The sequence below is a fragment of the Puma concolor genome, chromosome C2 (assembly GCF_028749965.1).
Source record: "Puma concolor isolate L17-30 chromosome C2, mPumCon1.1.hap2, whole genome shotgun sequence".
NCBI lineage: Eukaryota > Metazoa > Chordata > Mammalia > Carnivora > Felidae > Puma > Puma concolor.
In genome coordinates, this window is record NC_141675.1 from 49020554 (window position 1) to 49034793 (window position 14240).

General features: G+C 34.3%; 1 protein-coding gene and 1 long non-coding RNA gene across 5 annotated transcripts in view; one reads left to right on the forward strand and one right to left on the reverse strand.

Annotated features, from left to right (window-relative positions):
* LOC147577242 (uncharacterized) overlaps positions 1–14240 on the forward strand; it is a 387792-nt gene that overhangs the window by 11786 nt on the left and 361766 nt on the right. The window lies entirely within an intron of this gene.
* The window catches only part of GPR149 (G protein-coupled receptor 149), a 69170-nt gene that overhangs the window by 2238 nt on the left and 52692 nt on the right, over positions 1–14240 (reverse strand). The window lies entirely within an intron of this gene.

Here is a 14240-nt window from a genome sequence, read left to right on the forward strand (position 1 = left end):
CAAATTTACAATCTGGAATTGCTTTTGTATTTTTTGTTACATTAAAAAGTTTGCATAGGTTGAAAGAAATGTAGACTGTAATATTCAAAATGTACTTTTTGTTTTTCCTGTTTAGTATGTCAGAGAGAATGATAATTGTGAAACTATGATTCAGAGGTAGTATAAAGTATACTTCAGCTGTTAGTTTTGAGTACACAGAAGAGGAACCAAATGTCTCCAGAACTGTGCTACCCTGTGCTCACTTTTCCATAGGGAAATCACAGTCATTAAAGTATATCCAATAATAGAGAACTCCCCCACATCTCAGCAAAAACTTTCCTGCAAGTTAGAACCTTTTATATTATATTTAAAACTTTGTATGTTAAGATTTTTTAAAATTTGTGCTCACCACTGAAAAGTGCTTAAGAAATGAAAAAAAAAAAAGACTGAATCTTAAAATAGTCTGTATTTTATATTATTGATTCATGCCTTCATGCTTCCAATTGACTTGTTTTCTTTTTTGATTACACGTTAATCTCAGAAGAAGGTAGTAATATGCCAAACTTCTAAAGCAATGGTTCTCAAAGCTAGGTCCCCAGACCAGTGTCATTATTACCTGATAACTTGTAAGAAATGCAAATTTTTGAGCCCTACCTCAGATCTATGAAATTAACCAGCCTTTTAGGTGATTCTGTTGCATGGTAAGGTTTGAGATCCCTAACTAAAGAAATGTTACAGTCCAGAAAAAAAGGGGGAAGGAAGATGGTTAACAGACACTTTTATACTTGTGCTGACCACCTAAAAAGCCTAGAGTTACTAACTGGATTGGCTTAAATGTGTCTTTACTGGGGAATTGGCGTGAAGGCTCATGGTATTTGCCAATTTAGGATGATCAACTTTCCTATTTGCCTGCAACTATGCCAGTTTTAGCACTGAAATTCTTGCATTTTAGGAACCCTCTCAGTTCCAGGAAAACCAGAATAGTTGGTCATCCTGTTTGCTATAGGCATTTTATATCCAGACCTAAGTGTGGCTAGAGGAAGCCCAGGATTAAAATTTGCATTCTTTTCTAAGAGAAATTGTTAAGGGAGAATGTATCATGAGCTTCATTCAGGTGCCTTCATGCCCAATTCTTTGAATTTAGGGACAATGAAAAATATAGCCTAGGGTATGTGAGACATGTTACCAGTCTTTTCTAGTTACTCCCTGTGGAGAAGTCTTGAATTCTCTTTATTTTTTAAGGGTCCTGGGAACCTAACTTTAGGGCCTTGTACCCTAAAGGGCTGAAAACTTTGCACACTCACACTATAAAGTGCAGTTTACCCTTCTGCTGAGGCAAAGAACTTCAACTTCACATGTGTGGCTGAAGCAGGAGAAACAGAGGGACAATACTTAGGTTCATTACTGTACCAAAGCATTATTTGAATGATAGCAACTTTTGGCAAAGGGGAAATGGCCTTAATTTATTTTTTGTTCATCCATTCATTAAATTGACATTTGCTGAGTACCTATTTCAGTAATCTTCTGATCACAGTTTCACTTTTCATAATTTTAGTTACCTACAGTAAACTGCAGTCTGAAAGCAGATGATTCTCCTTCTACAAGATGGTCAGAAGGTCAGGTGTAGCCTAACACTGTGTCACAATGCTTACGTCATTCACCTCACTTTATCTTATCATGTAGGCATTTTATCATCTCACATCATTACAAGAAGGGAATGAATAAAGTGCAATAGGATATTGAGAGAGACAGAACACATTCACATAACTTTTATTTCAATACATTGGTGTAATAGTTCCATTTTATTTTTCATTATTTCTATTCACCTCTTACTTTGCCTAATTTGTAAATTAAACATCATCATACGTATGTTTGTGTAGAAAAAAAGCATAGTATGCACTGGTTTGGTACTAACCATGATTTCAGGTATCCACTAGGGGTCTTAGAATATATTCCCCATGGATAAGGGGGGACACTGCAGATTCTGAACTTGTATTGGGTATACAGATATACTGTCTCTTCATTCAGAGACCTGACAGAATTGGGTGACAACGGCATGTTAAGGAAGAAAATAAAATTTTAGTTCCAACTGTATAAGTAGAGATAGGAACTGAGCTCTGTGGTGTCCAAGGAATGACCACTTTTGGTACAGAGATTTCATACAGGGGTGGCATTTGAAATTGATCTTAAGAATTAAGAAAACATTTACAGGTTTAAAAGTTTTGCATTCTGAGTGGTAAGTCATGAGTCGAAGGACCAACCTAAAAACTTACTATTCTGAGAAAAAATTTTATCAAAGACAGAAACTTCTATTGTTTTTAAATAAAAATTGACCAAAATATGATTTAACCAGAAAATTTGACTGTCATTTCATGTTATAAATATAACCTTCTTCATTCTGAGAGCTAGTCAATATGGAAGGGGGACTTCCTTACAGTACACTCTATTGCAAGAATAAAAAACAGCTCCATCTCAGTACTTAAAAAATTCTTTTCCTTTGATATGGCACACCGAATAAACAAAGTCCTATGGAGTATACCAGTTTCAAAAAGAAAAATGGGATGAGAAAAATGAGTTATCAGACAGGGCTCAGCAGTATTGGCATATCTACCTTAAAAGAACCTTCACTAGAGCATCAATAAGCATAGCCAGGTCTTAATTGTACCAACTTGCATCACTGGTGAGCAGTTAATATAAAAGTAAATGTGATAAAGAAATTTTTTTGCATCTGATTTTACACATCCCCATAATGCAGATTTCAATAACTGTCCCATGCTAACTTTACTTCAAATGAACAAGTAAGGCTTACTGAGTTATCAAATGACATCTCATTAAAATTGACATTTGGGAATTGCATAGTGCCAGAGTTCAGCTAAAGTATGAAGTCTGAGTATTCTGAAATATCACAGAAAGCCTTGAGTTATCGAAATTACACTCTGAAACTTTCTTATTCTAAGGGATAGTCTCCATTTGAGAGTCACAGAAGTAAATACACAGAGATAGATTATATATAAGTAGATTTACCTGTGCATCTTTACACTTAAAATATTTTTTAAAATGTTTGTTTATTTTTGAAAGGCAGGGGGCAGAGAAAGCAGGGACACAGAATCTGAAACAGGCTCCAGGCTCTGAGCTGTCAGCACAGAGCCCAATGCAGGGCTTGAACTCACGAACCATGAGATCATGAACTGAGCTGAAATCAGATGCTTAACCAACTGAGCCACCCAGATGCCCCATACATCTTTACATTTTTAATTCAAAATTGGCATGTTAATTTCAGCAAAACGGTACTGTCACTTTAAGCCAATTTAGTAATTTTAATTCTACTGATTATAAAACTATTTAATGTATAAATTTGTTTTGGCTTTAAATTTGTATAAGAACTATAAGTGTAAGGAATTTTACCAAATATTGTTTGTATGTTTTTAAGCAAAATCATAAAAAGTTGATTTGACAGTAAGATTAATAGAATTTTTTTCTTTGAAAGAGACTCATCTTTTATTTAAGTTAGAAAAACCTTGTTCCAGGTTAGGGAAAATGGGAGCATGAATAAAGAGAGAAGTAATAAGGGCAGAGATTCAGGAAGAAATCTAACAGAATTTGAGTAAAATCAATAGAATTTCCACCTCTTTTAGAATATGGAGTGAGAACTAAATGGAGAGAAATGGTAAGCAAGAAAACAGACTAGCTGAACCACTATTATGTACTAGTACTGGGTTATCTGGTAGGTCTATAAGAATGAAGAGGCTGTCATGTCTTAAGAGCTCATAGAATACACAAATACCTAGCTCATAAATGATTGTATTTCCATGTGACTCATGCTACAATAGACCTGGCTGCAGAATGACAAGAATATGGAATAAGAGTACTTAACCTAGATGGAGTGAGGCAAAAGGAGACCTGGGCAGGGCTCAATTTTTATAGATGAAAAGAAATACTTGATATCAGTGCTGTCCTTTAATAGTACTGTTCTAGAGGTCCTAGAACAGTCAAGAAAAGGAAATATGAAATATAAATATTAAGAAGAAAGAAAATTATCATAATTTTCAGGTGAAAATATTGTCTACTTAGAAATTCATAGGAAGAAACTCTAAAAAAAAGAACTAATATGGGAGTTTAGTAAGGTTGCTGAATTGTAGGTAAATGTTAAGACATCAATAGGAGTTACCAATCAAAAGATATGATTTAAAAAGGGCCATTCAGAATAGTAACAAAAGTATAAAAATGTGTGAAAATAATATGAAAAAACACTATAATGAAAGAAATCCTGAATAAAGAGGGGACAAAAGAAACAGTATTTCCACATGGGAAAACTCTATATTGTAAATATGGCAAATTTATTTTATCTTATTGATTTAATACATTTTTTTTTTTTTTTTTGAGAGAGGGAGAGAGAGAGAATCTTAAGCAGTCTCCCAGCATGGAGCCTGATATGGGGCTTGATTTCATGAATGTGAGATCATGACCTGAGCTGTAATTAAGAGCTGGATGCTTAACTGACTGAGCCATTAGGTGCCCCAGATTTAATATAATTTTAATAAAAATCTTAGTGGAATACCAATGGAATATTATTTTAGAACATAAATAAATAATAAATAAATAAATAAATAAATAGATTTATTTGCAAGATTTATTTGCAAGATTTATTTGCAAGAATAAATGTGTATAACCTAGAAATTTTGGAATTTATAAACATAATATGAAGCTACATTAATTAATACAAGTTGTTAATGGCAAGATATAATAAATTAAGCAGCCAAGAAACCAAATATAGTTTATCACAAAGATGCATTTAAAAATAAGATTCAATTGACTATCCATTGCAGAATTAAATTAGGTTCCTTTTCATGTTATATGCAAAAATAATTTGAGTCTTAATGATTCTTTTAAAATGACATGTGAAGAAGACTTTTACAAATCTGGAATGAAAAACAGAAATGACAAAGTAAAAGAGGGACAGATATGATTGCAGAAAAATTGAAAATGTTCATGTAGAAATATATGCTGAAAACAAAGGTAGAAAGCAAATGGCATCCCAGGAGAAAATATTTGCAGCATATAGGAGGTAAAATTTAATAGTTATAATATAGAGAATTTTTCCAAATCAGTAAGATAAACACCTCAGCAGGAAAAAGGGAAAAAGGAAATGGGTAGAGCAATGGAAGGAAGAAGTACAAGTGGAAAATAAACATGTGAAAATATTCTTAGTTTCACAAATTATCAACAAAAAGTAAATAAAAACAATGGGTCATCTTTAGCATCTCAGATTGCCCTCCACCACAAAAAAAAAAAAAAAAAAAAAAAAAAAAAAAAAAAAGAGAAGATGAAGAAATAAAAAGATAAATGCCATCTTTAGGGTACTTTTTAATTGTATCTCATTATGAAATAAAAACTGCATATATTTACCAGCAGTCCTATTTCTGGAGAGTCAGTCCCACCACCAAATATCAACACATAGTTTTGTTTATTTCAGCACTGTTGTAAGCCCCCAAGTAGAAATAACTTAAATGTATCAGAAAGCTGTCTTGAAAGAATGAGGTAAAGCTATAAGTTCTCCCTGGGTAAAATAATTTCAATACATTTTGAGTGATAATAGCAAGTTGCAAAATAATATGTAAAGTATGACCCCATTTTCTTGTAGAAAAACACCTACCAGGAAACTACTCAGCAAATTATACATATATAGGAAAAGATATGTAGACAAGCCCACGTATATATTCTACATACAGAAAAGATCTGAAAGGCTACGTCCCAAACAAATGTTTCCTCTGAGAGTGGATGGAGAAAGGGCTTCAACTTTTATGTTTTATATGCCTGAGTTGTTTGATGATGGTGATGGTGATGATGATGATGATGATGACGACGACGACGACTTTGCTTATGGAAGTTTATTAGGTAATAGAGGAGGTAGAGAATGCAAAATGTTACTAGAAGGGCATCCTGGATGTAGGGGTAGGGTACTGAGTACGGGTTGCCTATGATGGTAGTCAGCTCAGAGTTCAGTTTGGTAGTCAGTTTGAAGTTCACATAACATTTGGGGTTTGTGCTATATTGGAGGTTTGTTTGTGCTGCCTTTGGGGTTTACGAATCAATACTCTGGATTTGGTGTTTGTGCTATTTTTAGATTAGAAGACAAAGTGGGTGCAGGGCATTATCTCAAAATTTTGCCCTGATGGTTTGATTGATTAGAATGAGAATCCTAATTGGGTTATAGTTTATTTTCTATTCTTATTTATTTACTTTTTAAATGTTTCTTCTTTTTTTAAAAATTTTTTTTAACGTTTATTTATTTATTTGAAACAGAGAGAGACAGAACATGAATGGGGGAGGGTCAGAGAGAGGGAGACACAGAATCCGAAACAGGCTTCAGGCTCTGCGCTGTCAGCACAGAGCCCGACGCAGGGGTCTAACTCACGGACCGCGAGATCATGACCTGAGCCGAAGTCGGACGCTCAACCGAGAGGCCCCTATTCACATTTTTTAAAGAGTAGCAAATGGCACCTGTGAAAGAAAACTATCTTAAATGATCAGAAAGGAACTGGATCATCTGATCCTACACAGACAAAATAAAGTGAATATGGTCTGTAATGAATCAGAATCCCCTCACTCATTTTAGTGTAAAAATTATTATAAAATTTGAGTCCAATAAGCTGTCAATGTAAACATTTTAAATAGCTTTAACATTTAAATAATGAATCCTATGTCAGAAGAAGAAAATAGTATAGAATTTGAATCACAAAACACAAAGTTACCCACGGATTTGTAGCCATTCAGAAAGTTCAAGAATAATTTCAAAATGAGACTAAAAGTAAAAAGCATTAAATCTTAAGTGAAAATTAACATTAATTGTGAGGAGATAAAACAAAAAAAAACCCTGTTATTATTGGTCTAATTTATCTTCATCTTTGTACTGGGTTGACTAGTGTGTCCCCTCCAAAATTCATATCCACCTGCACCCTGTGAATATGATGTTATTTGGAAATAGAGTCTTTGCAAACCTAATCAAACTAAAATGAGGTCATAATGTATATGGGTGGGCCCTAATCCATTGACTGGTGTCCTTTTAAGAAAGAGAAATTTTGACACAGACTCACATAGAGGGAAGATGGCCATGTGAAGAAGAAGACAGCACTTAGAGTTTTGCTATTAGAAACCAAGAAGGAATACTCCCCTAGAGCCTCAAAGGAACATGGCCTTGTTGACCCCTTGACTTTGAACTTCTGGCCTCCAGAAATATGAGACCATAGATTTCTGTTGTTTTAAACTATCTTAAGTTTAAGTAATTTGTTACAGTTGCCCTAGGAAATTAATACAGTGTTTTATGCAAATAGGTAAAAAATACGTATGTAATGAAACATTTGTAAAATTCTACAACTGCCCATTTTCTTTTGGAGACTGGAACTGCATGGCATTTTTGTCAAATCCACATAGAATGTAATCTCCTTCAGGGAAAGGAATATTTCCTCGATATTTATTTTCTCTACTATCTATACCAGTGTCTGACACATGGTGGGTCCTCAAAAAATATTTGTTGAATGAATAAATGTGTGCATGAATGAATGAACCTGCAACATTGACCTTGTAGGTTTTTAGATTCCATATTTTAACTTCCTAAAGCAGAAAAAAATAAGATCATCTTTTAAAAGTATTGGTGTTTAAAATTTATTTTTTTTATATTTAACAGCCCTATATAACAAATGATGATAGTTACAAATGCATCAGAAGGTCATAGTCGAACATATTTTTTTTATAAAAATAAAATAGAATATTATGGGACTGGATTATATGTGAACGTTTACTGCATGATAAAAAATAATGATAGATTCAGGGAACATAAAACTAGTCATTTCATAGTCTCTGCTTTCTTTCCATTTCAAAGTCTATGAATTAGCATATGCTGTCAGGAATAATGATAATCCATTATTGCTGTACTCCTGAGCGTAGGTGGCTGGGAGCTTTTTATTTAAAAATGAAAAGCAGTCTCTAAACCTCACAAATGCTTCAGTAGGAGAGAGCATGCCATGTAAACACATTAGCACAAATAATCTGCTGTGATAATTGATTCAGACTTACTGACCTTGGGCATATTGAAGTTTTTATTTCTTCACTATAAGCCTGGAGGTGAATTCAGGGTGAAATTACAATATGAAAGAGTTACTTCAAATTTCTCTCCTCACAAGGTGAAGTATTGTGTTGATTGTCTGAGTCACTGAACTTAAGAAAGACATAACATGTAAAATCATTTCACTTACCCGAAACCACGGAGTTCTGACTTCTCATTTTATAATTGAGAATTGACAGCAGGAGAAGCCACTTTCCCAGGGTCATGCAAGTAATAGTAGTGGGACTGGCACCAGGACTCAGGTGTTTTAATGCCTAGTTAAGTGTTCTTTCCAATGTACCATGTTGTCACTTGAAAAGAAATCTGCTTTAGGCAGAGATAGATCATGGGTTTTCTGCCCTGGAAGCTAGACTTCTATCACTAACTCATGAATAATCCCAGTGACTGACAATTTTAATGTAAATTAAAATCATATAGATGACTTTTAGATTATTTAGGTGACTTTTAGGGGTCTAAAAGTACAGATATTTGAGGAAGTAAGTCACTCAGACCATCTCAGATGGGTTGAGGGAGAAGAGGTAAAGACACTAAAACCAAAAATAGAGTGAGTGAGAACTTTGTGAGAAAAACAATAAACTAAAGTTTTAATAATTTACTTTTGGAATTTTATTTAAAACTGTGTGACTGCAATATTTTCGTATATTCAATTTCTATAGTATTCCTTGTGTCATCTTGCCACCTTCATTTAAATGTTTCGTAAACCAGAATAAGGAAGACACATGAATTACTCAAGGCAAAGAGAGTAAGGGCAAGAAAGTAAGGGCCTTCATAAAGGGCACTATGTTTCATAGTGCTAGGTATTTGAACACATTTCCCATTTAATCCTCACAAACCTTCAATCTATAAATTTAGCTTTTTTAAAATGATTTTTATCACAACTGAGTAACAAATTTAAAATTAATATTCATCATAACAAATATTTACTGATATTGCTAAATGCAAGCCATATATGTTAGATTTCTTACTAAGCACTTGATATACGTTTTCTTACTTGATTTTCATATTAACCTTGTAAAATAGAGACACTACCATCCCAATTTTATAGGTAATATAACTGAGTCATGGGGATAAAAGTAAATGTCATAGTCAAATCCAAATCCAGGATTATCTGTCTCAAACTCTCTGCTCTTAGTCATTCTGCTACTTCAAGGCATAATGTTTGTGATAAAATATGAATAATACCTCATTCTCCTAATTCAGCTAGACCCCACCATGTCCTGTGGGGACAAGGGATAGGTGGGATTAATTCACACACATTAGGAAGTGAAGGGAATATTTAGAAAAAATACTTGAGAAAATGGTTTCTAAATAGGGTTCCCAAAGATATTTCCAGTAGGCACAAATGCTGGAAAAATGTATTCCAGGATAAGGGAATAGCGAGAGCAAAGGCAAATGGAATTTGAGGGGAATGACATAATGTACAGGGAAATGAGACTGGAAACAGAAGTTGGGCCCAGGCCGAAGAGCCCTGTACACCACAATAATGAGTTTTGACTGTATCCCAGAAGCAAGGGGTAGGGGGGAACCACTGATTTTTGTTTTCACATTTAAGGAAAGGAAAGAAATTAAGATATATGGAATGTCTACTATATGCAGGCAGCACACTTGGTATTTTACATGTGAAATGTAATTTAATACAATAATCTATAAGGGAGGTAAAATTATTTCCATTTTACAGGTAAGTAAATTGAGGTGTGGAGAGTTAACCAACTTGCTTACGTCATATACAAAGTTAAGTTTTGAGCTGTGATCTAAACTCAGCTCAGATTCCAAATGTTTTCCACTATGCCACTTAAGGTATAAGAAGATAATGGGGGACCCTATAAAAGATGGATTGAAGGAAGGACAGCATGGTGTCAGGGAGACCAGTTAGCAGATTTTTGAAATCATTATGTGCAAAAGGAAAGGGAATCTGAGCTTCTGTACTGATAGTAGAAATGGCAAATGTGGGATGGACTCTGGTGGAATTACAGAGGCAAACCTTGAGGGTCATGGTGAATTACTGCTGTGGAGTCACATACACCTGCTGTAGAACTCAGTTGAGTCACTATTGCTGTAATCCTTACCTCTCTAAGCCTCAGTTGCTCATTTCCAAAATATTAAGAATAAATAAATTAATGGATGTGAAATGTTTAGTTGAGTGTCTCACACAAAGTACGTGCTCCGTAAGTGTTAGCTATTAGGTATTATTGGGAGGTAAGAAAAGAATGCATGATGTTTTTGAGATTTCTAGTCCTAGTGTCTAGTACCAGTAATTGAGGTAAGGAGTTTAGGAAGATGTACATAATTTAATGCTACTTTTGCAATCTTTATCTCCTAATCAGACAGTGTATTCCTCTGCAGTATTTTATTCTCATGGTCTAAATATACCAAATAAAAGCCAGAGATTACCACGATGGATTAAAAATATGACAATTATATACTGTCTACAAAAAAAATCACTTCACATATAATACTATAGGAAGGTTAAAAGTTGAAAGATAGAAAAAGATACAGCATGCAAATATCAATCAAAGAAAAAACTGGGTATATTAATATCAGATAAATAGATGTTAGAGTAACGGAAAGTTACTAGAGCAGAGGGTTATGATAAAAAGATCAGTCTACCGAGAAGACACAGAAATCCTAACTCTGTACACACCAAACAACAGGAGTTGAAAATATGTTAAGCAAACTGATAGAACTGAAAGAAAAGATAGTTAAGTTCACAATTACAGCTGGAGACTTCACTACCCTTCTCTCAATAACAAACAGAGCAACTAAGCAGAAATTCAGCAAGCATATAAAAGAATACCATCAACTATAACATGATCTAATCAACATTTATAGAAATTGTTATAGAAAAATCTTTTATTTATAGAAAATTGTCCAATGAGAGCAGAATACCTCTTATTTTCAAGTGCCTGTGGAACATATACCAAAATTGGTCATATCTGGGACATAAAATAAGCCTCAATAAATTTGAAAGAATTAAAATTGTATTCTCCAGCCACAATGGATTCAAGATAGAAATAAATAATAGAAAGATAACAGGAAAATCTCCAAACTTCTGTAACTAAAAACACTTCTCAATAATCCAAGAGTCAGAGAGAAGTCATAAAGGAAATTATAAAAAAAATACATTGAGCTGAAGAAAAATGAAAATACAACATATAAAAATTTGGGAGATGTATCTAAAGCCATGCTGGAAGGGAAATTTAAGGCACTGAATGCATACATTAGATAAGAAGAACAGTCTCAAGTCCATAATTTAAGCTCCCACCTCTATAATCTAGAAGAAGATGGCTCAGTCGGTTAAGTGTCTGACTTTGGCTTAGGTCATGATCTCATTCTTCATTTGTTTGGGCCCCACGTTGGGCTCTGTGCTGACAACTCAGAGCCTGGAGCCTGCTTCAGATTCTGTGTCTCCCTCTCTCTCTTCCCCTCCCCCCCCTCAAAAATAAATAAACATTAAAAAAATAAATAAATACACATGAGAAAAAAATTAAATCTAGAAAAAGAAGAACAAAATAAAATCCAAGCAAGAATAAGGAAAGGAATCATAAAGATAAGAGCAGAAGTCAATGAAATTGAAACAAAACAATAGAGAAAATCATGAAATAAAGAATTGGTTTTTTCAACAGTTCAATAATATTGACAAACCTCTAGCAACACTGACAAAGAATAAAAGAAGACACAAATTATTAATATTAGGAATAAAATGGGACATCACCACAGACTATGCAGGGGTTAAGGGAATACTACAAACAACTTTGTACACTTAAATTTGACAACTTAGAAGAAATGGACCCATTCCTTGTAAAAGACAAACTACAACAATGGACCCAATATGAAATAGATAATTTGAATAGCTCTATAACCACTAGGGTAATTAGGGTAATAATTTTAAAACTCCCAAAAAGAAATCACCAGGCCCAGATGGTTTCACTGGAGAAATCTGCCCAACATCTAAAGATGATTAATATAAATTCTACAAAATATCTTCCTGAAAATAAAAGAAGGAACACTTCTCAATTCATTTTGTGAAGCTAGTTTTGCCCTGTTACTAAAACTAGACAGTACAAACAAACAAAACAAAACAAAACAAAACAAAACAAAACAAAACAAAACAAAACGCTACAGGTCTGTATTACTCACAGTATGGACCTAGATATATGCATAGTATAGATGTAAATATCCTTAACAAATATTAGGAAATGGAATTCAGCAGTCAATAAGAATTGTAGTTCATGATTAAGTGGGATTTATTATAGAACTGCAAGGCTAATTTCAGTATTCAAAAATAAGGTGATGTGATCCACCATATTAATAGGCTAGAGAAGGAAAATCACATATATAAATTGATATGGAAAGGCACCTTGACAAAATTCAACATTATTCATGACAAAATAAGAATAGAGAGTAAATTTCTCACTTTGATAAAGAGCATCTATAAAAACCCTACAACTAACATTATATTTAATGCTGAGAGACTGCTTTCACTTAAAGATCAGGAACAAGGCTAGGATGTCAGTTCTTACCACTCCTATTCAACATAGTGCTGGAATTTCTAGCCAGTGCAGTAGTCAAGAAAAAGAAATCAAAAGTAGACCAGAAAGGAAGAACTAAAACTGCAGATGATATGATTGGTCTATTTAGAAATTCTCAAAGAATCTACAAAAACTCCTAGAACTAACAAGTGAGATAATCAAGGTTACCTGCAAGTTAAACATACAAAATTAGGGGCATCTGGGTGGCTCAGTTGGTTAAGTGTCCAACTTCTACTCAGGTCATGATCTTGCCTTTCGTGAGTTCAAGCCCTGCATCAGGCTCTGTCCTGACAGCTTAAAGCCTGGAGCCTGCTTTGGATTCTGTGTCTCCCTCTCTCTCTGTCCGTCCCCTGCTCGCACTCTGTCTCCCTCTCTTTCTCGAAAATGAATACAGATTTTTTTTTAATTTTTTTTAATGTTTATTTATTTTTGAGACAGAGAGAGACAGAGCATGAACGGGGGAGGGGCAGAGAGAGAGGGAGACACAGAATCGGAAACAGGCTCCAGGCTCTGAGCCATCAGCCCAGAGCCTGACGCGGGGCTCGAACTCACAGACCGCGAGATCGTGACCTGGCTGAAGTCGGACGCTTAACCGACTGCGCCACCCAGGCGCCCCAAAAATGAATACAGATTTTAAAAAAATTAAACACACAAAATCATTTGCATTTCACTATAGTAGCAGTGATCATATGGACATCAAAAAAAAAATACAATACCATTTACAGTTGCTCAAAAAAAGTGAAATATTTAGGTGTTAGTCTAGCAAAACCTGTATAAGACTTATATGTCTATAACTACATGACTCATGAAAGAAATCAAATATCTAAATAAGTGGAGAGATGTCTTGTGTACATGGACTAGAATACTTGACATAATAAACATGTCAGTTCTCCCCAAATTGATGTATAGGTTTAATGTAATTCCTATTAAAATCCCATCAAGATTTTTTTTTGCAGCTCGAGACATGATTATTAAAAAATATGGAAAGGCAAATACAGCTACAATAATCAAGACTATGCTGTTGGTGGAGCAATAAACATATAGATCAATGAGAGAACTCAGAAGTATAAGACCCACACAAATACACCCAACTGCTTTTAGACAAACGTGTAAAAGCAATTCAACAGAGGAAAGATAGAAAATGCTGGAGCAATTGGACATCCATAGACAAACAAAAAACCTAGAACAAAATTTCATACTTAATTAAAAACCTAACTCAAAATGGATCATAGTCTTAATGTAAAACTATAAAACTTTTGTGGTGCCTGAATGGCTCAGTAAGTTGAGCATCTGGCTTGATTTCTGCTCAGGTCGTGATCCCACAGTCATGATCCCATGGTCATGGGATCGAGCCCTGTGTGGGGCTTCATGCTGAACATGGAGCCTGCTTAAGACTCTCTCTTTCTCTCTCTTCTTTTGGCCCATCTCCCCCACTCTCACACACCGTCTCTAAAAACAAAACAAAACTATAAAACTTTTATTAAAAACGTAGGAGAAAATCTTTGAGATCTAAGGCTAAGCAAAGAGTTCTTAGACTTGGTAACAAAAGCATGATTCATAAAAGAAAAATTGATAAATTAGACTTGATCAAAATTTAAAACTTTTTTTCT